The sequence below is a fragment of the Schistocerca americana genome, chromosome 1, assembly GCF_021461395.2.
Source record: "Schistocerca americana isolate TAMUIC-IGC-003095 chromosome 1, iqSchAmer2.1, whole genome shotgun sequence".
NCBI classification, from domain to species: Eukaryota; Metazoa; Arthropoda; class Insecta; order Orthoptera; family Acrididae; genus Schistocerca; species Schistocerca americana.
In genome coordinates, this window is record NC_060119.1 from 759,378,739 (window position 1) to 759,400,009 (window position 21,271).

The 21,271-nt window shown below is 43.5% G+C and overlaps 1 pseudogene; it reads left to right on the forward strand.

The window, feature by feature from the left end:
- Positions 1-20,936: 20,936 nt before the first annotated feature.
- Positions 20,937-21,054, forward strand: LOC124560972 (annotated as a pseudogene).
- The last annotated feature ends 217 nt before the right edge of the window (positions 21,055-21,271 follow it).

Genomic DNA, 21,271 nt, shown 5'->3' on the forward strand with positions numbered 1-21,271 from the left:
CCTGTATTCTGCACACCCACTCTGTTGGTCCATTTCTTCCTCTCCCACTCTCTGCCATCTCCTCTTCCCCCTAGCCTCTTCCCATTTCTTCCTCCACGTCTCTCTGGTCAACTACTTTTTCCTGTCCCAGCCCATTTCCTCCTCTTACCCTCCCTGCCCATCCTCTCCTACCCCCACTCTCTGTCTGTTACCTTCTATCCCTTTGTGTCCACAATCTCCTCCCTTCCCTCTTTGTCCATCTACTCCTTCTCACCCCCATCTGTGTTTGTTCATATCGTCCTTCTCCCACCAACCCTCTCCCTCTCTCTGTCCATCTCGTCTCCATCTTCCTATTCATTTCCTGCTCTCCCTTCCTCTGGTCATCCCCCCTTAACCTCTTTCTTTGACTATCTCTTTATTCCTACTTCTCTCTGACAGTTCTGTCTGTATCTTGCACTTGACATGTAGACTACCATACAAAGCAGGTCTATAAGACAGGCCAACACTACTATTGCACAACACTCCTGTCCTGCATGACAACCTGTGTGATAGGGACTAGAAAAACACATTTTTATCAGTATTTCTGATCCTATGGGAGATAGGAGGTTATAAGCCCAACACTGTTAATACTCATGAAGTTTGCTGTTGTGTATCAAATTAGATTGAAATCGATTCAGTGCTTTTGAAGGAGATCCAAGACGTACATGTATGCATGTTGCTTTATATACAAGTATATCCTAGCCTTTTCCTGTGGTTCACTTGCTTATCTTGCGCAGATCTCCTCTCCATTAAGTCCATCTCTTTTTCTCCCCCATCTCTCTGTCCGCCTTATTCTCCCACATCTCTCTGTCTAATCCTCCCTCTTTACTTTTCCAACCTGCCTAGTACCCATCTTCATATTTCACATGCCTCCTAAATCTCCCCCTCATCCCCTATCCCTCTGCACATATTCATCTGCCCTTCCATATCTCTGACAATCTTTTACTGATGTCTCCCTGTCCTTCTACTCCTATTCCCTTTCTCTCTATACATCTCCACCTTCCCATTCCTCCATCTCCTCCTCACACTTTCTCTGTCCATTTCCTCCTGCCCCCTCACCCTATCCATATCCTCCAGCCCCCTTTCCTTAACCATCTCTCCCTTTTAATCTCCTCCTCTCCTATATACAACACCTCCCCCACCATCCCTATCCAACTCCTTCACCCCCTCTCCCTAACTATTTTCTTCTCCCCTCTCCACCACATCCACATCATCATCTCTTCCTATTCATCTCCTCCTGCCCCCTCTCTGTCCAGCCCCTCCTTTATGTCCCTCTCCCTGTCCCCAGACATCCCCCTACACAGATGTAGCCCTGAAAAACAGGTGTATAATGGAGGCTGACAGCATTGCCAAAACACTCATGTTGTACAGGGCAACATACATTTCAGAGGCTTGAAAACCATTTTTTGCCCTTGAAAAACACGATGTCAATGCAAAGCAGGCTAAAGGAACAGGCTGAAACCACTCCAGCTCAACATAGTTGTCATCAAGAGCAGCCTGTATGGCTGGGGCTGAACAAAAGACGTTTTTGTCCATATCTTATCTTTGTCCATGTCTCATTTTTGTCCTTAACTCACTCTTATTGAGCAAATAATTTATAAAGCACATAGTGACACTCATAGCGTTTGCTATTTGTGTCTGCCACATTTGTTTCTAGTCAATTAACGGGTTTGGGAGGCGATCCTGGCCATAGATATATGCACTGATGCATGCATATGTATATGCAACTTTAAATACATACTTATAGACAAAAAGATAGGTAGACAGATGTAGGCACTGTAATCCTTGTTGCATTCTGGTACAGGTCCTATCACCACCTTGGCTGATGGTATGACCTGCGTAATTGCATAACCCAGTTATGACGCTAATTGCAATGTGCGTTTAGATCTACTAAGTAACCTTTAGTGGAGTGAGATGGAGGAACTCTTCTCACATGCTTAGTGCAGGTGACTCTGGAATGGAGAGGAGAAGTGGTGATTCACAGGGAGAATCAAGGTGTGAACACTTATTCAGGGACAATTTATTTGCCCTATTATTTAATCTTATCCAGAGAGGTGTCTTCCAGTGGCAGTATATCTTTGCAAATCGATGAGTACACTCTGTCACTCTGTACATTAGGCCTTTGCAGCAGATTCTGATTCCAGATTTCTACCTTCACTTTCGAAAACGAGTCCTCTGCTTGTAACTTGTTCTGCAGTACACCACCACATACCTTAAGCACAGTTGGAGATGAATGCGAGACAGTACTTGTTCCTCCCTACAGTCTGACACACCAGGAAATATCATATATTACTCGTTGCGTCTATATACAACCGCACACCTTACTTACGACAGGAGACAAATGTGAGACAGCGTATACTCCTCTTCATATTCTGATACACAGAAAATATCAGATACATTCGACGACAAAAAAGAAAAAGGATGGAAAACGAAGAAATTATTTGAGTGGGATGGAAGCTGGTAGACGTTATGTACATGTGCAAGCAAAAAAATACAATTCCAAAAACACTGGATGATTATTTCAAGAGAAAGAGCTTTACAAATCGAACAACCCAGTAATGCGTTGGCCCACCTGTGGCTCTTGTGAAAGCAGTTACTGAGCTAGGTATTGAGCCCTACAGTTTTTGGATATCCTTCTGAGGCTTACTACCCTAACTTCTGTTGAGTTGGCGCGTTAGATCGTCAAAATCCCATGCTGTTTGGAGGGCCCTGCCCGTAATACTCCGAACGTCCTCAATTGGGGAAAGATCCGGTGACGTTGTGGCCATGGCAGGGTTTGGCAAGCACGAGGATAAGCAGTAGAAATTCTCACCGTGTGCTATCTGACATTATCTTGTTGAAATATAAGCCTTTGACGGCTTTCCTAAAAGGACATCAAAACGGGTGATAAATTTCGTCGACGCAGAGCTGTGTTGTAATGGTGCAGTGGATGACAACCAAAGGAGTCCTGCTATGAAAAGAAATGACACCCCAGACCATCACTCTTGGTTGTCGGGCCGTACACCAGGCGACTGTCAGATTGGTATCTCACCGCTGTCCAGGGCTTTCCAGATACTTTTTCGCTGGTCATAGAGGCTCACTTCGAAGCGGGGCTCATCTCTGAAGACAATTCCGCTGCAGGAGAATACAGGCAGTCTGATACTTTATTCACAATAGTAGACAAGTACGGGACACCGTTCGTTCCTCTTTATATTCCGACAAAAAGAAAATGTTATCTATTACCGGTTGTTACAAGACCGTCTCTTCAGTGATTGTTCTTCTGCAACGCGCTGATAAGATAATAACTGTTGATGAATACTTGTCGGAAACTCAGTTGTCTTCTTGCATATGTACACAGATATATCGTACTTTTTATTGAAGCAGCATCCAAATGTCGCTCTATACTGGCTGCTCCCAATAACATGGCTGTGGTACAGACCGCTTTTGTTTGCCACCCACTCCCCGCTGCATTTGGTCCTCTGCACCAGCAGTTTATACCGTATATTGGTTTTGCAGGTGCCCTTGTGCGAATTTTCCTCGTAAAGTTCTTTTCCCCTGACCCTTCCAAAGATGCTCTAGAGGACCGAGTTCCTTCAGAAACTTCTAGAATCTTCTGTAACAACCTATATGTATGACAGCGCCAGCCAGTCACTTTGGTGATCGAGGGTGATGTACTCACTGGCCATCACGGCACCGCAGTTTCATTGGTAGGCTGTCAATAAATCTTACCGCATAAGAAGTGCTGGCCTGATTCCTGATGCCTACCTGACGACAAGTCTTGTTTGTTGTCTTAGCAATATCCTTAGTAAAGTTTCTTAACCTTTCCTCACAGCCATGCAACTTCCTCCATTAATAATGCATCCCTTCAAGCATTTAAAGCCAGCTAAAAAGGTTTCTCCTCATTAATGACAGAGTTAAATCACCACTTCCTCGAATTCCAACTGAGGTAAGTTCAACATCAACTGAAATTATCTTTTCGTCCGTGGCTCGGAGCTTCTGTGGCGCTGTGGGAAGTCACAGTGACTGCCGGGAGCGCAGTCCACTCACTTCTGGCTCTATGCGTGGTACGCGATACAAATTACGCCATTCACTGCCCCACTAATGTAATCGGAAACGACGGTAGGCAGATCTGGGTTAATTCCCTGTTCCGCTACACTCTCAAAATCAGTTTAAATAACGATTCCAGTCTCGCTTTGACCCAGGAGACAGGGTTACACTTTCATAACTGCTAAGTCAATAATCAAATTCACTGCTGAAAGATGACATTGCCATCGGAAAAAAAGCGTCAAGTATGAAGGGATATAGGTGGTTCGCAGCTGTCAGCCGTGTCTCTCATAGCGTAACACTGCTCCCATGACCCTACGTATGTGGCGCGCTGCAGGTTTCAAGCCGCCGTTCACCTCGATGACGGGGTTTGTGTGGAGACCGTCGATCTACTGGAGCAAAAATGTGGTTCACCCGAAAGGAGACACATCTCCACTGATCGGCGGTCGAATCCCGATGGTTCCGTACCCACTTCAGTCGTGATTAACGTTGCTGTTAGGGCAACATGTAGGAAGGGGTGGTGTGCTGCGGAGTTCCATGATCAACAACGAGCGATGAACAGTGCTCTCCGACACACTTTTGCGTGCACCAGCATTTTGCTTCTTCGGCAGAGACGCCACGGATCACCCTCTGTCCTGCCTTACGTAACGGGCAAGCTTCGAGACCCCACGTTCTGTGAAGAGCCGTGGGCGTCTGTCTAACCATTTACACCTAGTGGTTGTTTCAGTGTCCTTCTACCTCTTTCCATATAAGCTCAAGACAGTAACACGTGAACATTCGACCAGCTTCGCCGTTTTCGGTATACTCGTTCACAGGCTCTGCTTAATAACAATCTGCCCTTTGTCTGAGTCGCTTATCTCAACGGATTTCTGCATTTGCAGCCCATATCTTCGCTAGGGTGATCCCGCTCAACTTACATGCCTCTGTTACCGCATAACATCCCCGCAACGCTACCAGGCGGCATCCACCGTCGCAGTGAGCAGTGGACGTACTGGCTTGGCTTATCAGTCTATATCAGTGTAAAACCTTCCTCGGAGATTAAAACTGTGTGCCGGACCGAGATTCGAACTCGGGACCTTTGCCTTTCGAGGACAAGTCCTCTACCGTCTGAGCTACCCAAGCACGACTCACGCCCCGTCCTCACAGCTTCACCTCTGCCAGTACCTGGTCTCCTACCTTCCAAACTTTACAGAAGCTCACCTGCGGACCTTGCAGAACTAGCACTCCTGAAAGAAAGAATACAGCGGAGACATGGCTTAGCCACGGCCTGGGGGATGTTTCCAGAATGAGATTTTCACTCTGCAGCAGAGTGTGCGCTGACGTTAAACTTCCTGACAAATGAAAACTGTATGCCGGGTCGAGACTCGAACTCGGGATCTTTGCCTTTCGCGGGCAAGTGAGTCGTGCTTGGGTAGCTCAGAAGGTAAATCACCTGCCTGCGAAAGGCAAAGGTCCCGAGTTCGAGTCTCGGTCCGGAACACAGTTTTAATCTGCCACGAAGTTTCGTATGAGCGCACACTCCACTGCAGAGTGAAAAATCTCATTTTGGCTATATCAGTAAACACTAAGGCCTGCGTGGAATCTATCAAATAAATGTTTGATAGGACCTGTTACCTGGCTACTGTAACTTACTGCTGAAGTTGACCAAGCCTCAGGCCGTCGGTGAGCGACCAGCGAGGCGCACCAGCAGCTGCTGTGTGTGCGGTGCGTGGCGCACGCAGCTCTGCTGGAGGCGCGGTGTTTAGTCTAGCTGGGGCAGGCGGGCTGCCGCTGACCGACCGCACACGCAGATAATTGCGACACGGCCGGCGCGCCTTTACTGCCGACCGCCGTGTCCTCCGTGCTCCGAATAGAAGCGCTCTTCTGTCGCTCGCATCCCGCACGCTTCTTGCTGGCGACTTAGCACTAAAATTAGATGCTGTCACCCGTTCAGCAGCGGGGCACTTGCAGGATGTGAAGCCCGTAAATAAACACGCAGAAAATTATTTTCCCTGCTTGAAGGCGGGCGTTGGTACGGGACGTTCTCATTTCAGACGAGAGGCATTGCACAATGTAATTAGGCGTGCTTTCTGCGACAAGGATGAAATATAGGCATAACTTGTAATTATTTTGTCCATAAAAGGCGGCATCATGATGACAATAACAGATAATTAATTGTTGTGGGTTTGAACTGGTGACCTGTAGCCTGCGTGCCAGCGACGCTGACCACTGCGCTACAGTAATGCACCACAGCCCACGACTATGAAAATGTGTGTGAATTTCTAAGGGACCAAACTGCTGAGGTCATCAGTACCTATGCTTTCACACTACTTAAACTGACTTATGCTAAGAATAACACACACGCCCATGCCCGACGGAGAACTCGAACCTCCGGCGGGAGCGAGCGCGTAATCCGTGACGTGGTGCCGCAAACCGCGCGGCCACTCGCCGCGGCTCACGACAATACACGGTGTAACAAAAAGGTGGGTCGAATTTTCAAGAAACATTCCTCACACACACAAGAAGAAAATCTTTTGTTGTATGGCCACCGATCTGGAAATGCTTTAGTTCAGTGTTACATGAAACGTTTTCTTACACGTGCCCCATCTCGTTACTGCATGAAACAGTTTGCTAAACGAAATGTTCAAAATGCTCTCCGTTAGCAAAAATGCATCCATCAGCCCTCCGTCGCATTGAATCCCAGATGCGCTGACTGTTCCGTTGTGCACTGAGTAATGTTTCTCAAGCCTTCCACAAAGCGGGCATGAAAACTCTGTGTAACTTGCACCGGGGTTCCGTACACAAGAGCTTTTAAATGCCCCCAAAAATCGGTCGTGCACTTTCCAGACGCCATCATGGTATTCGACTTCAAAAGATTTAGATGAATCACTGAAAACTTTGAAATGCAAGTCCATACCGGCTTTTAGGCCCGTCCCGTCAAAATGCAAGTCCCCTGTCTTGATTGCTGCGGCACCTACCGCAGTTTCGAAGAAGCATGTTTACAACTTTCTGGCAGCACGTCAGGGTTGAGCAAATACTAGGACATCGTTGTAGGAAAAGGTGGAGCGATATTCGTTTGAAAACACTACGTTTTAGCCATTCGGCGTGCCAGCGACGGCGGTCACGTGCATCTTGGAAAGTGAACATTACGTGGTTTATGGACAATGGAAGGCTACAGAGGTGAAAAAGCGCAGTAGCAAAGGGACAGATGACTCCACCCAATGCAATGCTTTAGCTGAAACAATACTTCAAATGCAGCTCTACAACTGGGGATATCCAACCAGGTTTGCGGTTAGGTCAAACATCTCCTGGCGCTTTGTCCTTAACGGAATGTCTTCCTCTGTGTGCCCTGGGAGACTGTAATAGGACTATTGCTGTTCATGTTATAAAATGTTTCAAATGTCTCTGAGCACTATGGGACTTAGCATCTGTGGTCATCAGTCCCTTAGAACTACTTAAACCTAACTAACCTAAGGACATCACACACATCCATGCTCGACGCAGGATTCAAACCTGCGACGGTAGCAGTCGTGCGGTTCCGGACTGAAGCACCTAGAACCGCTCGGCCGTTCATGTTACACGATAATGACATAGCGGTTAGTATTGACTAAAAACTCATGCTTTTCGCAGTTGATATAATTATCTGCGAGGAAGTTCTCTCAGGTAAACATCTCATGCATAGACACATTACACATGCAGAGCAAGTGTTCGATACTTCTCTGTATTCACATAAGCAATTACTCGTACAGTATACACACAACGAATTCTTCATTTTTGTGACCGTACTGTCTATAGTTGATCCGTAATTACTGAAGATATTTCAAATCTATCTTTGCAACAACCAGAAAAAAAGTAACTTATTTAAAAGGCCAGCGTATAAACAATACCTACAAAACAAATAACTCAATACAGAAACACCTCAGTTGCAGGGGCTGTGAACGTTGGGATGACTGACGGAATATTTGACAATACGAACCACTCAACACTTGCAGACCAACTTGAACAGGAATGCCATAAGCCAAGCACAATATAAAAAGATACTAACATAATAAAAATCAATAAAGACAGACACCTCTTCACTTTTCAAGGAAACTACCTTAAATACGAAGCAGTAATACGCAATAATCTGATAAATTTGGAAACTAGACACTACATAAAATAATTTTAAAAGTCACGTAATGAAAATAACTCTTCTCTTTTCTCATATCTCCACATCTCCTCCACTTTCATTCGTCCTCTTACTCCTCACACCTTTTCTATGACTCATTTTCCATCATTCCAGTACTCCGCATTCACTGTTCACTCATATTTGTCGCTCCCCCCCTCCCCGGAACATTAGTTCATCCACTCCTGCAACTTACTATTCAGATCTTCATCTCTATCAATACACCTTCGTTTGTCTTACTCATTAAAAAACAACACATTATCTTTATTAAATGAGATAACACACAAATGTAGAATTTCAGAGGAAGATGATATTTTTAGTCTAAACGAAAAACTAGCAGTACAATCGGTAACATTAGACGAAACACACGGTACACATTTAGCAAGAAAGATACAAACAGTCAGTAGCGTAGCTACACTGTTGTGTTTCGCGTAAAGAAATGCATAGCTCTGAAAAACACTGTGAAATTAGGCCAGAATCAATAGTGTCAAACGAGGGAATTTCTCATCTCATGCAATCAGACGGCGTTTACCGATTTTAGTGAAAACCAAGTGAAAAATACCGTAAGTAATATACGCGTTTTCGTAACGAACTGTTTTTCGATCTAGAAAGCAAACTAGCTTTTAAATATCTTGCATTGCAGATCCCTAATGATGGTTTATCTCAATAAAACGAAACTCCTTTGGTGGCAAGAAAAGGAATTTTCTCGTAGTTGAAAAGACAGATTTGATATATTTTTAAAAATATACTAACACTTTAATCTTTCTCCTCTGGGGCATGTTGTTCCAAAATTAAATTAAAACTACCTCCTTCCCTCACTTTTTTCCAAAGTTTTCGGTAGCTTCCCCTTGGTTGTATGAAAAATACTGGAATTGGTTTTCTTCTCCCAGGTATTCCCAGTTGGAACCAGTAGGTTGTCTTATATTCCGCTGCCAAATCTCTGGTTCTACCTTTAGGTGTAGGAAAGGAAAAATTTAAATTTTTGTTTCTCGGTCAGTCTAGTGGAAAGACTGAAAACTGATTTGTTTGTTTAATTGCAGAAAGTGTAATAGAAACATACGCAAATCTTCGTCTCAAAGAAAGAACTTACCTGGAAACTTGAAGAAACATTTTTAGGGCAGAAAATTCGAATATCTTTCAGATCTCTACATACATACGCCGTAAAAATCATGACGGTAAAATCAAGCGAGTCACAAATTGAACAGTCGTTCCACTCACTCTTCTTCGGATAAAGGAATAGGAAGAAACCTTCATCCACCGAAGCGTCACATTAAGTGATGCAACAGACATTCATTGCTATGTACGATCCTCTTCTGTTCACACATACATCATTGTTGCAGAAACATCCTCGAAACGTCACCCCTTAAGACATATTCCATTTTTGGAGACTCATTGTTGTACCTCGTTTGAAATAATTCACATGCGGAAATTGCACTCTTTTACGTAGAGGAGACATAAAGGCATTTGCTTCGCCGTTAACACATCGACTGACTGCACCTTACTATGGCGCAATAGTCTTTCAGTGTTTTTGCAACGCTATCCCAGGGCACAAGCAGACTTCTGATAATTCGCGCCTCTCTTCTTTGCATAAGCTCGATGCCACTTATTATTCATGCCTAATATGAATGTCATGGACTACAGTGGTATTTCAGTATAGGTCAAACATGTTTCCATTAATTAGTCCCTACTCTAAAAGGTGTTGCTTTTTTTCAGTATCTTGCCAGTGAATTTATGTCTTCCGTCTGATTTAGGTACAAGTACGCTTACGGGATATTCAGTTTTGTATCATGTCTCGTTACCCGCAGATATCTATTTGACCTGACGGTGGGTCATTAAGCAAGCGGTCGAGTGCTATTACGTATTTACATTTCCTGCGGTAGATATCACATTTCTCAATGCTACTTGCAAGCATACAAACTTTGAATCAGTTTGATAGTTCCTTTAAACCTGAATGGGTAGTAAAACAATTCACATTGTCTAAAATTGCCTCTTCGTTGCATGTTGACCACTTGAATATGCATACACAACTGTCTCACAGCAAACGTGATGTATCAACATTTCGCATCGCAGATGTAATTAAAAATAAGAAAACCGCATAATGACTAATAAGAAACAATTCTGATATACTTTGAGATACTTGACGCATGTACTTAATGCAGTTAGAGCACATATGAAGTAGGTGTGATCTGGAGAATAAAAAGAAGACTGAAGAAGAAGAAGAAGAAAGTGTACGCAGAAATTACTGGTGGTTTGCATAACAAATACACTTGAAGCACTCGTTTAAACGAACATCACGACATATGCAGTGGGTAAAGGCGAAGAAATGGAAGAGAAACAAAAAGATGACGCTGGAGAGAATTGTGACTACACAAGAAGGTTTCCACGCATTCCAGACTCACTCTTATGCAGTGAAGCTAGGTCGCCGAACTTTGGTGTATATTCCAAAAAAAAAAAAAAAAAGATTATGAAGTAAGCGTAGAAGACTCAGGCATTTGAAGGGGCTCTAACGCCCCAAGTTCCTCGCACCACAGTAAGAAGGTCGCTTCCAAAGAATTCTGGTTTATTCGTAAGTTTTGAATGAAGTCATACCACCTCTGGCTGTTAAAAATATTATTTATTGCGATTGCAGTTTCTAAACAGCCACCGTCGAGCATTCTGAAAGCCTACAGTCAGCAAATAAAACACGCAGGGGTTATAAAATTAAACAGACTTTTAAAATTGAAAACGTAAGGGTACTCGCGTGGGATGTTGAAATCAAATCTGGAACATTAGGCTTTGACATGATGGAACGTAGTTCCCGTCGATCTGAAACCGACTAGATGTGACCTTGCGTGTTGGCGCAGTGGTTAACACACTAGACTCGCATTCGGGAGTACGATGGTAGGAATCCTCGTTCAGCCCCCCCCCCCCCCCCCCCAGATTTAGGTTTTCCGTGAGTTCCCCAATTGTTCCAGGCAAGTGCCGGAATGGTTCCATTGAAACGGCACAGCCGCTTTACTTCTATATCAGCAGGTAGATTCATACCACCACAGATATGTGGAAGATTATGAGTTAACGTCCCAGCGACAATTAGGTTATTAGAGATGAACCACAAGCTCGGAATAATTCAAGGATATAGAAGGAAAACGGTTGTGCTCTTTCAATGGAACCATTCCGGCATATATATATATATATATATATATATATATATATATATATGTGTGTGTGTGTGTGTGTGTGTGTGTGTGTGTGTGTGTAAAAGGGTTAAACAGATAAATCGAGAATGTAATTTAAAAGTAGGTCACATATACGTACACTAGTACATGTATATCTCATCATAGCTGAAATAATACATGGTAAAACGGAAGTGACTTGCCTGGTCACGGGAAACAACATCTTAGAATCTTATAACATGAGTGTAACGGCATCAAGAAACTTAAATATAAATTTAAAGTTGAAGTCCATACACGTAAAACACGCAGGTACAGGCATACATGATGTGTCATAGCATGCATGTGATGATCGAATGTAAAACAAACTTAGGCAGCATAAAAACAGATGTTATTAACAAGTGTAACATGGCCCACGATACTTGCAAGACCAAGAGCGCACTTTTTCTACCTATATCTATAAACAACATCTTGTAAGATGTTTCTGAGACAAAGACTCTCCTATTTTTGAAGTCAATCTACTCATTCACAATATGTCCTGTCTGGTCTCTAAATATCATACAAATAGTTAATTTTTTAATCCCCAGAATGTGTGTGTAGCTTGTTAAATTGGATGCTGTCTCCTATAGTCTTACCTAGTGTGTTTGATGTTTTGGAACTTTCTAGCTATTCTGTTATTCACAGATCCGATATAGGTAGGGTTGCCGTATCTAGCTGGGACGTCGTCGGAACACTTGGAGATGGGAGTGCAGAAATAAAGTAAAAAATTTATTTAATATATTCACTTTCTATTTAGAACACAATTACATGGAATTTGCTGCAACAGAAGATGTTGGTATAACTTATTTTTCGGAAGATTGTATGGTTCTTCCTAGAAATTTAATGCCTTACATCTGCCGTACCTCCATGATCTACTGAGATGAGACAGCTACAATATCACACATTGCTTCCTTACCCGTGCGTCTTTTCTTGACAAAAGACCACTGTTTTGTGCAATCATCCGAAAAGTGATACTGTCTCTCCACCCTTAGCCATTTCCGTAAGCTATGACAAGATAAGTTTATTAGACGGTAAAAAGTCGACAATACCACTTTAGTAATCGAAGTACACGTCAATATACAATTCAGGCCCTATATACCCGCAGTAAACATTTCCGACTTTACTAACTTGCACTCGTTGTTCTCATAAGTTTAGAAGGAATAGTCTTATCAGATCGCTATTCAAATGGGAACCGCTCGGTTGTTCTGCGTGGCGCTGCTTACGTAGTTCCAATCCCGTACTAGAGTTACTTCAGTACTTTAGACAAGCTCATAACCGTATTTTGCAAAATCGGGACAAAATAGGGTCGTGTCGGGATGTCGGGATAAGAAGATCCGTAATAGTGAAGGCCCCGATGTATCAAAATGGATGGCAACCCTGGCTATAAGGTAAAATATGCAACTATTTTTAACCTCGAATTGTTTCTGCAACGTAATCTCATCTATTGCATGTACCTATGCAGTCGCAATAAACTATGTTTCTGACAGACAAATATAGATTGACTTCATTAAATAATCACGCCATAGCGGTGGGCCCTGTCCACATCAAAATTCGTTTTTCGGAAGTACCTCCGTTGTTTCTAAAGACAACTGTACGAAAACTACAGGACAGACAAATACACACTTCAATCATTGGGCAGAGTACCTCTCTCAGCTTTAACTCGCATTACAGGTGCTCAATAAGAGCGACGTTTTTGACGTGGCAAACGTTAAAAGGTGGTTATAATTCACTAGCCGTATGGATAAAGTGAATAAAGCGCTTCCAGAATGAGATTTTCACTCTGCAGCGGAGTGTGCGCTGATATGAAACTTCCTGGCAGATTAAAACTGTGTGCCCGACCGAGAAGGTAGGAGACGAGGTACTGGCAGAAGTAAAGCTGTGAGTACCGGGCGTGAGTCGTGCTTCGGTAGCTCAGTTGGTAGAGCACTTGCCCGCGAAAGGCGAATTTCCTTCGAATTTTGCAGCTTAAACTTCGCAAAGTTATGAATAAAATACGAAGTAAGAGCTCTAGCTTGTGGGGACTACCCGAAAAATGAAGCATTTTCTTCGCTGTGAGTTCTGGCTTCGGCATTAGATAAATTGTATGAATAAAGGGAAGCTCTGAATAATTCTGGAAGCTATAGCTCCAATAATGTGAAGGCTGGTCAGCAGTAAAGTAACATTTTGCAGAGTGCAGATTTGGCTCAACTAGCAGCATGTATACTCCGCTAAAAGTGCAACAGACGACGGCGATGTCCGCCTGGAGGGCACTGCAGAACACTATATCGTTCCAATGAAGAAAATGTTAAGTGGACTGCGAATCATTTTCTTATAAATACAGAGGAAACAAGAGGTTGCAGACATTCTTTTCGTATACAAGCTGATCCAGGATTACAGTCCGGCACAGCAGAAGAAATTGGGACCCGTCAAAGTACAGTGAGTAAAACAGTGACAAGTATTTTTGAAAGCATAATAGAAAAAGCTGACTTGTGGACCAAAATTCCGTCGCCGCAACATCATGCGACTGTGGCATAAAACGAGTGGCTCGAAAAATGTGAATTTCCAGGTGTTATTGGTATAGCTGACTACAGGCACCTGCAAATTCCGAAACCTACATAGTATGGCAACAAATACTGTATATCGATAGGCAGGGATACTCAATTGTAGATGTGGAGGCTACATGCAATGTAAAGGAACATTCCACTAGCCCTGAGGCTAACTGACCCGGGTCAGTAGACGACAATCTAATATAGAGAAATCCAAGCGTATGAGAAATGCAATGTGAATTTGTGTGTTTTTTTGGGCGATGCAGACTATGACCCAGAGCTCTGGCTGATAACCCTCCATCGTAATTCAACAGAAGAGAGTCACAAATCATTGCAACAAGGTTTTAAAAAACGAGAGGGTCGTGATGGTCAGCTAAAGAGGCGGTTTCCTATTTTGCAGGACGTGTGTAGAGTTTCCTTATCAGAAGTTCCAGTAATTATAGCTTACTGCTTTGTATTGCATAATCTGCAACCCCAAGTGATATTACCCGACAAAATTACGACGTAGGAAAAAAACACAAAAACAATAAAACTTTTTTAACATTACAAAATGTATTATTTTTACCTCGCATCAAAATAAATATTAGTAATACACTAGTTTTTTTTTTAATTTATCTGGAATGTTGTTCATTATGGGATTCACATTTCGTTGTAGAAGGCTATAAAGATTTTTCTCCAAGATATTTAAAGAATCTGGTTTGTTTCCTATTCTGTATCTACATGTTTTCCTTTTTAGCCTGATTTTCGTGTTACTAATTTGCTATATCAGCTGTCTTCCGTCAGTCTGTGTGCTAAAATTAGCTTCAAATCAGTGTATAACTTTCTGAGTTAGTTCCTATTTCCTTCGTTTTGCCTCTGGAAGTTGTGATTCCTCTAACAATTCAGCATACATTTCTACTGCCTTGGTTAAAAACACATTGTGCTTTCTGTACCTACCGAGCTATATCTGAATCGGATGAGGACCTCTTCAAACGACCTCAAATGCTCACTAACGACAATTAGAGGGAAGGGACCCCTTATGGCCAACAATAAAACGAAATCAAAGTGCCCGCGCTTACTCAACATAGATTGCTGACAATCCAGACAAAACATATCTCTACAGTGAAGTCGGTGAAGTTGGTACCTGATAGTTAGCAGCTCTGTAGCCAGCTTTCAACTACGAAGCGCAAACGGCTACAGGCGGAATGATAAGCCATCTATAGAACTGCGGCAACACAGACGTGTTGCTAGAGAAACGTTTACAAAATAGCTTAACACTACTCGTTGTAGCAGGTGCGCGAAGCTGCTGCCCCCAGCCCAATGCAAATTTTAGGTATCTTATAACAGCGCCTCGATTTTAGTAGATTTTGCTTTTGTGTTGGAAGTAAAAGGTAGGAGAAAAAGTTAAAGGCTATTCATGCAACCGCTTTGCATACAGGAAATACTGTGACTTCTGCTATTATCTTCTCAGCTTGTGCTTCAGTTTTATCCATACTGCCCAATAAAATCACTGCTGCAGCTACTCAGGAAGGTGCAATGACAGCAGCCCTTTTGCGGATCGATCCGTTGGGCTGCATATCAACAAACTATAAACTAAATCGCTGCAGCAACATATTACGACACGCCCACCCCCCAGTGGTGCGCTCTGAAACTACGATACATCGCGTAGTTAGTTAGTTGTTCCATTGATCAGTCTCACGGTAACCGTTATGATGTGGAACGTGTCGAGTGCATAAGAAATGCACAAATGAATCAAGGTTTTCTTAGTTTTTAAGCATATTTTTTTTACCTACACCATTCCCTTAAATGGCAAAAATGCATATATTATACCTACAGATTTATTTGTTTCTATTCAAGAATTCATCTACGGTACAGAAGGAGTTGTATAGGAGATATGATTTCAGTTTATTTTTGAAACTATTACTGCTCTCGGTCAGACATTTTATTTCATCTGGTAGTTTATCGAAACGTTTTACAGCGGTATATTTCACCCCTTTCTGTGCGAAAGACAGGTTAAGTAGAGGATAGTGTAGATCTATCTTTCTTCTGGTATTATAATCGTGAACGTCACTGTTTTTTTTTTAACTGATCCATATTGTTAAGGATAAATTTCATTTCTGAGTAGATGTACTGTGAGGCTGTTGTAAGAATTCCTAACCTTTTAACCAGATGCCTACTAGATGTGCGACTATGGAAATTAGCGTTTGGTGTCGTTGGCCGGCAGGCACCTTGCGGGGCAGGTCTTATTACATTCGACGCCACACTGGGCGGCCTGCGTGCCGGATGGGGATCAAATGGTAATGAAGATAGCACAACACCCAGTTCCTGAGCGGAGAAACTCTAGGACCCAGCCGGGAATCGAATCCCGGCCCGTAGGACGGCAATCCGTCACTCTGACCACTCAGCTGTCGGGGCGGACATGTGCGACTATGAGCCTCACACATTATTCTAAGCACTTTCTTTTGAGCAGTGAATACTTTTTGCATAAGTGTTGAGTTACTCCAAAATATTATTCCGTATGACATCAGCGAGTGACGGTATGCGAAGTATGTTAGCTTACAAATTTCTATATCCTCAAAATTGGCAATTATTCTGATTTTAAAAGTTGCTGTACCTAGTCGCTTTAGGAGATCCAAAATATGAATTTTCCAATTAAGATTCTCATGTATATGTATAACCAAAAACTTTGTATGCTCTACTCTGGCTACTGACTTCTGTTGATGTGTTATATTTATTGAAGGAACTGTAGTCCTTTCAGTAGAAAATTGAATGTACTGTGTTTTTTCAAAGATCACAGCAAGCCCATTCGCACAAAACCAATCAATAACTTCTCCAAAGATACTATATGTATCATTTTCTATTGGAGTTTCCTTTCCTGGATTGATATTGATGCTTGTGTAATCAGCAAACAGTGTCAGTTTAGTTTCTTGTTTCGGATAAGAAGGGATTTCATTCATATATATCAAGAACAGAAGGGGACCCACGCTCGGACCCTGTGAAACACCTAATGTAATTTCGCTCTAGTTAGATGAAGTGGAAAACTTGCTTACATCACGTAAACGATACAGAGAAACTTTTTGTTTTCTATTCTGCAGATATGGCTTAAACCATTCATATGCTGCTCCACATATTATTCCGTATTACGAGTGGAAACATTGAGAGCCTCTGTTCTCTGATACGTGCCATTTCTCTGTATGTCTGTTCCCGGGTTCGATTCCCGGCGGGGTCAGGGATTTTCTCTGCCTCGTGATGGCTGGGTGTTGTGTGATGTCCGTAGGTTAGTTAGGTTTAAGTAGTTCTAAGTTCTAGGGGACTGATGACCATAGATGTTAAGTCCCATAGTCCTCAGAGCCATTTGAAACATCTGTATGTCTTGTAGCTTCCGCTCAGTATTCTTCTAAAGCCTTGGAGATACTTATAAGTAACCCTGTTCATGCTGCTGTCTCGATGTGTAGACGAGGCTAGTGATGACGGACGAGGCTCGCTTCATCTTGTCCTAAACCGATGGCCTCACACCTGCTGAAAACTACCGTGGTGAACAGCCATCTGGCAGCCTCCTTCCTTGAGACCAAGAAAGGCAGTGAAGCTGTTAAATTGGAGTGGAAGATATGAAAACGTAGAGCGAGGTTTATAAATGTCTCGAAAACTACATTCCAACTGAATTTTAAGCAAGGGCAAAAACAGAGATCAATCTACCTTAAGTGAATGTTTGGTTACGAAAAAGAAATAAAAAGGAAAAACTGAGAATGTCGAGGTAGCTTACCTTTTTTAAACGTCTAGTTAAGGTACCATTGCCATATGCTTACCAGATGTGTGAGTAGGAAGAAGGGAGGAGCCCAAAATGACAGTAAATCTGGATTCCTGATACCAATCGTTTTTCTGAGAAAGGGTTGTCAGTCGAGCAATGCTATGTACATTGGTCTACGAAAGGCGCACGCATACCGTAACGGTGCTGCAATACAAAGACATAAAATAGGGACAGAGAGAGAGAGAGAGAGAGAGCGGAGGCGTACCGTTGCGTGGTGAGCCGCCGCCAGGGGGGCTGAGCGAGGCGGCTTAGGGCCGCGGTGTACGGCGGTGTGTCCAGGCCGCGGCGGTAATCGCATCCCCGGAGCCGCAAGACGGCGCGTGCGCCAGCCAGATAAGGCTCTATCATGCGTGCGCAGCCGGCCCGGGCGCGCCTCTGTTGACTCTGATGGGATCCCGGATTAAATCATTGACAGGCAGATGTCATATTGGGCGCCGCGCCCGCCCCACATATTGAGTTATTCATTACTGACAGTTGTCCAAATAGGTTTTAGTGGCCGTAATAAAAGTTAACGCCCCGCCAGCCGCTTCCTCCGCGCCGCCTGTGACGGCCATCAAAGGCGTCACGGCCGCCTCTCGCCTCGCAGCGATTTGATGGAGACGGAGCGCAGTCCCCCGCCTTTCCCCTTACTCCGGCACACGCTGAATTTCGTCTCGTACACGGACAGCGCTTCTTCTCGTTCATTCGGCACGCACTCTGTAGTAAAATGGGCATTTCTTGCTGATTTTGCATTTACATCCATACTCCACAAACTGCTGTAAATGCCTGGCAGAGATTACTTCCCACTGTGCCACGTATTTGCGTCTCTTCTCGATCCATTTTCGTATAGATTGCAGAAAGAATGACGGTTTAAGTGCTTCTGTAGGCGCTGTAATTAGCCTAATATTGTCTTAACAGGCCTATACCGGAATCATACGTTGGGGCTTGTAGCATAGCCCTACATTCCTTACTTAATGCGGTTTCTGGACACTTCGTAACAATTCTTTCGCTGGTTGGTTGACGTACGTCGCCAGACATTTTCCGGTTCAGGTTTTTTCTACATCTGGATGTAGCTCTTCCTGTTGTCAAACAGACTTTCGGTAATTCGTGCTCTCCTTTTTTGCATATGTTGAAAGTCCTTCATCACTCCTATTCGGTATTGCTCCAACATATTTAAGCGGTATTTTAACGTGTTGGGTACAGGCGATTTGTGCCGTGGTACTTACAGATACAAAACAACACTTTTATAACAATTTCCATGGGTTCTCCATACTCTCCATTCAACTCTTTCATGACATGAGAGCAGCTTGTCGGCGTCGTGGTGTCAGCTGTAGCCTGGACGAAGGCACACGTCATGCTAGTCCTGGTCCAAGCAGACTGTTCCTGATGGTCCTTGGAGCGACATGTGGCCAGGTTTTTTCCGTGAATACACTCACAACGCGCCGGTCTCGATGTATGTACTGCATGGACGTACAGGACCTGATCAACAGGCGTGGGATTGTTCCACAGGCAACATCTGAAAGCAGCGAAACACCAGCGATACCTTGTGCCCAAGATATGCCGCAACGCGTCGATACTTCCATCCAGCTTCCTGAATGCCAATAATGCGATCCTGTTCAAGTGGCTGAAATTGTTCAACAGGAGTACGTACTCCTCGGTAAGGCGTGGTTGTACGTGCTGCTCATCTCTAAACTCGACGCAGTTTCTGTCTGCAGAGTCAAAACAGAGGGATACGAAAGGGCTTCAGAGCGCCATCTGATCGCAAGTATACGTGACAAATGAATCACCAACACTACAACCCCTCAGTATGCACATATTTTATCGTGGTGCCAATGATCACAGTCCATTGAGAGTGTTGCAATTCCTTCTGTCAGTGTATAAATAAGTATAAAGATTGTAGCTATATATATATATATATATATATATATATATATATATATATATATATATATATATATATACCATATGTGAGTGCGTGTACATGAAGGTGAATGATTTCTCAGGACATTACGGTGTGCGAAAGCGATATTACGTAAGTTTAGTGCTCGTAGGAAGTTATACAATGTTCAGTATGATTTATTCTAAATTTAGTCCTAATTGTAGTTACGTGGCAGCTTGTTCCCAAACTGTCATGGAACGTATTTCATTATGTTATGTGCACATCACCATAGTCATTGTAGTCGACCGTTTTCGTTGCATCATAACAGCAGATAATATTCTGTACTATCAGTGAATGTAAAGGTAACTGCTTATTCTCTCTCCTACCTTTTATTATGATAGAGGGCCAATTATTTTCTGTAGGCTTCTGGCTGGCTTGGGAAACATTAAAGTTTACTTATAAAGAACCAGGAGGGGCTATAAACGGGTTCAGAGCTGAGGATTCTCCTTCAGAGCAGGTAGACAGCACGTGATTCGTTTTGGTACACCTTTGCACACCTGGCAGCCCAAAGGCTGGCCTATATGTCGTAACCTCTACTGTACAACACGTAAAAAAATCTTTTTGAAAAGTTAACTTGTGCAGCCAGGTGCAGATGAGAGAACGAGAGAAGCATGGAGTGTGACATTACTCTGCGGTCTCAGCATAAAAGAATGTTACTTTAAAATTCTTGCAACGGGCACCCTAATTGGCTCACAATTATTTTTTTTGTGAAACATATGCTAGCCCATCAGTGTCTATGTGTGCACCATTCAATAGGCCAGATTAGAAACCTGTCATTGAGTGGGAGAGATTTTCTGCCTTCTCCCCACGCCACACCATCGTTGGTTAATCGTGACAAAATCCGCAAGAGTGGAGTTTGTTTAACAGCTGCACTTGGATGGCGAGATTCCTACATTAGCAGAAACAACCGACTTTCAGAGAGTTAAGTCAGGGGACACCTGCAGACGGAGGATCAATGAGTAAAGACTTTCTGGAGGGCGACCGATGAGATGAGACTGGCAGTCGTACAAAAAGAATGTTTCCTCTTTAGTACAGAGTGCACAGAGCAAGCTGGACTCAAATTTTTTCCAGTCGTTACCCCGCCGCTATCGACGTTCACGCTGTATGAAAGTGTTTAAGAAGGATCCAGCGGTGCAATCACTGAGTCGAGGGGGACGTGATGATGGTTAACTGTCATCATGGGATAAGTGCACAGTTCTGATGTTTGCACCCAGCCAGTTGCATCCATCACGCACGTTGGCGTTTCTACTGATGTTCGCACTTGTTTATCCCGATTCTTTCTTTAACCACCCACAGTCATTAAGAATATCTGCAGCTTAGTTTCATGATTTTAGGCAACGGCCTTGCCGCAATGGATACACCGGTTCCCGTGAGATCACCGAAGTTAAGCGCTGTCGGGCGTGGTCGGCACTTGGATGGGTGACCATCCAGGCCGCCATGCGCTGTTGCCATTTTTCGGGGTGCACTCAGCCTTGTGATGCCAATTGAGGAGCTACTCGACCGAACAGTAGCGGTTTCGGTCAAGAATACCATCATAACGACCGGGAGAGCGGTGTGCTGTCACCACGCTCCTCCTATCCCCATCCTCCACTGAGGATGACACGGCGGTCGGATAGTCCCGGTAGGACACTCGTGGCCTGAAGACGGTGTGCTTAGTCTCATGATTTT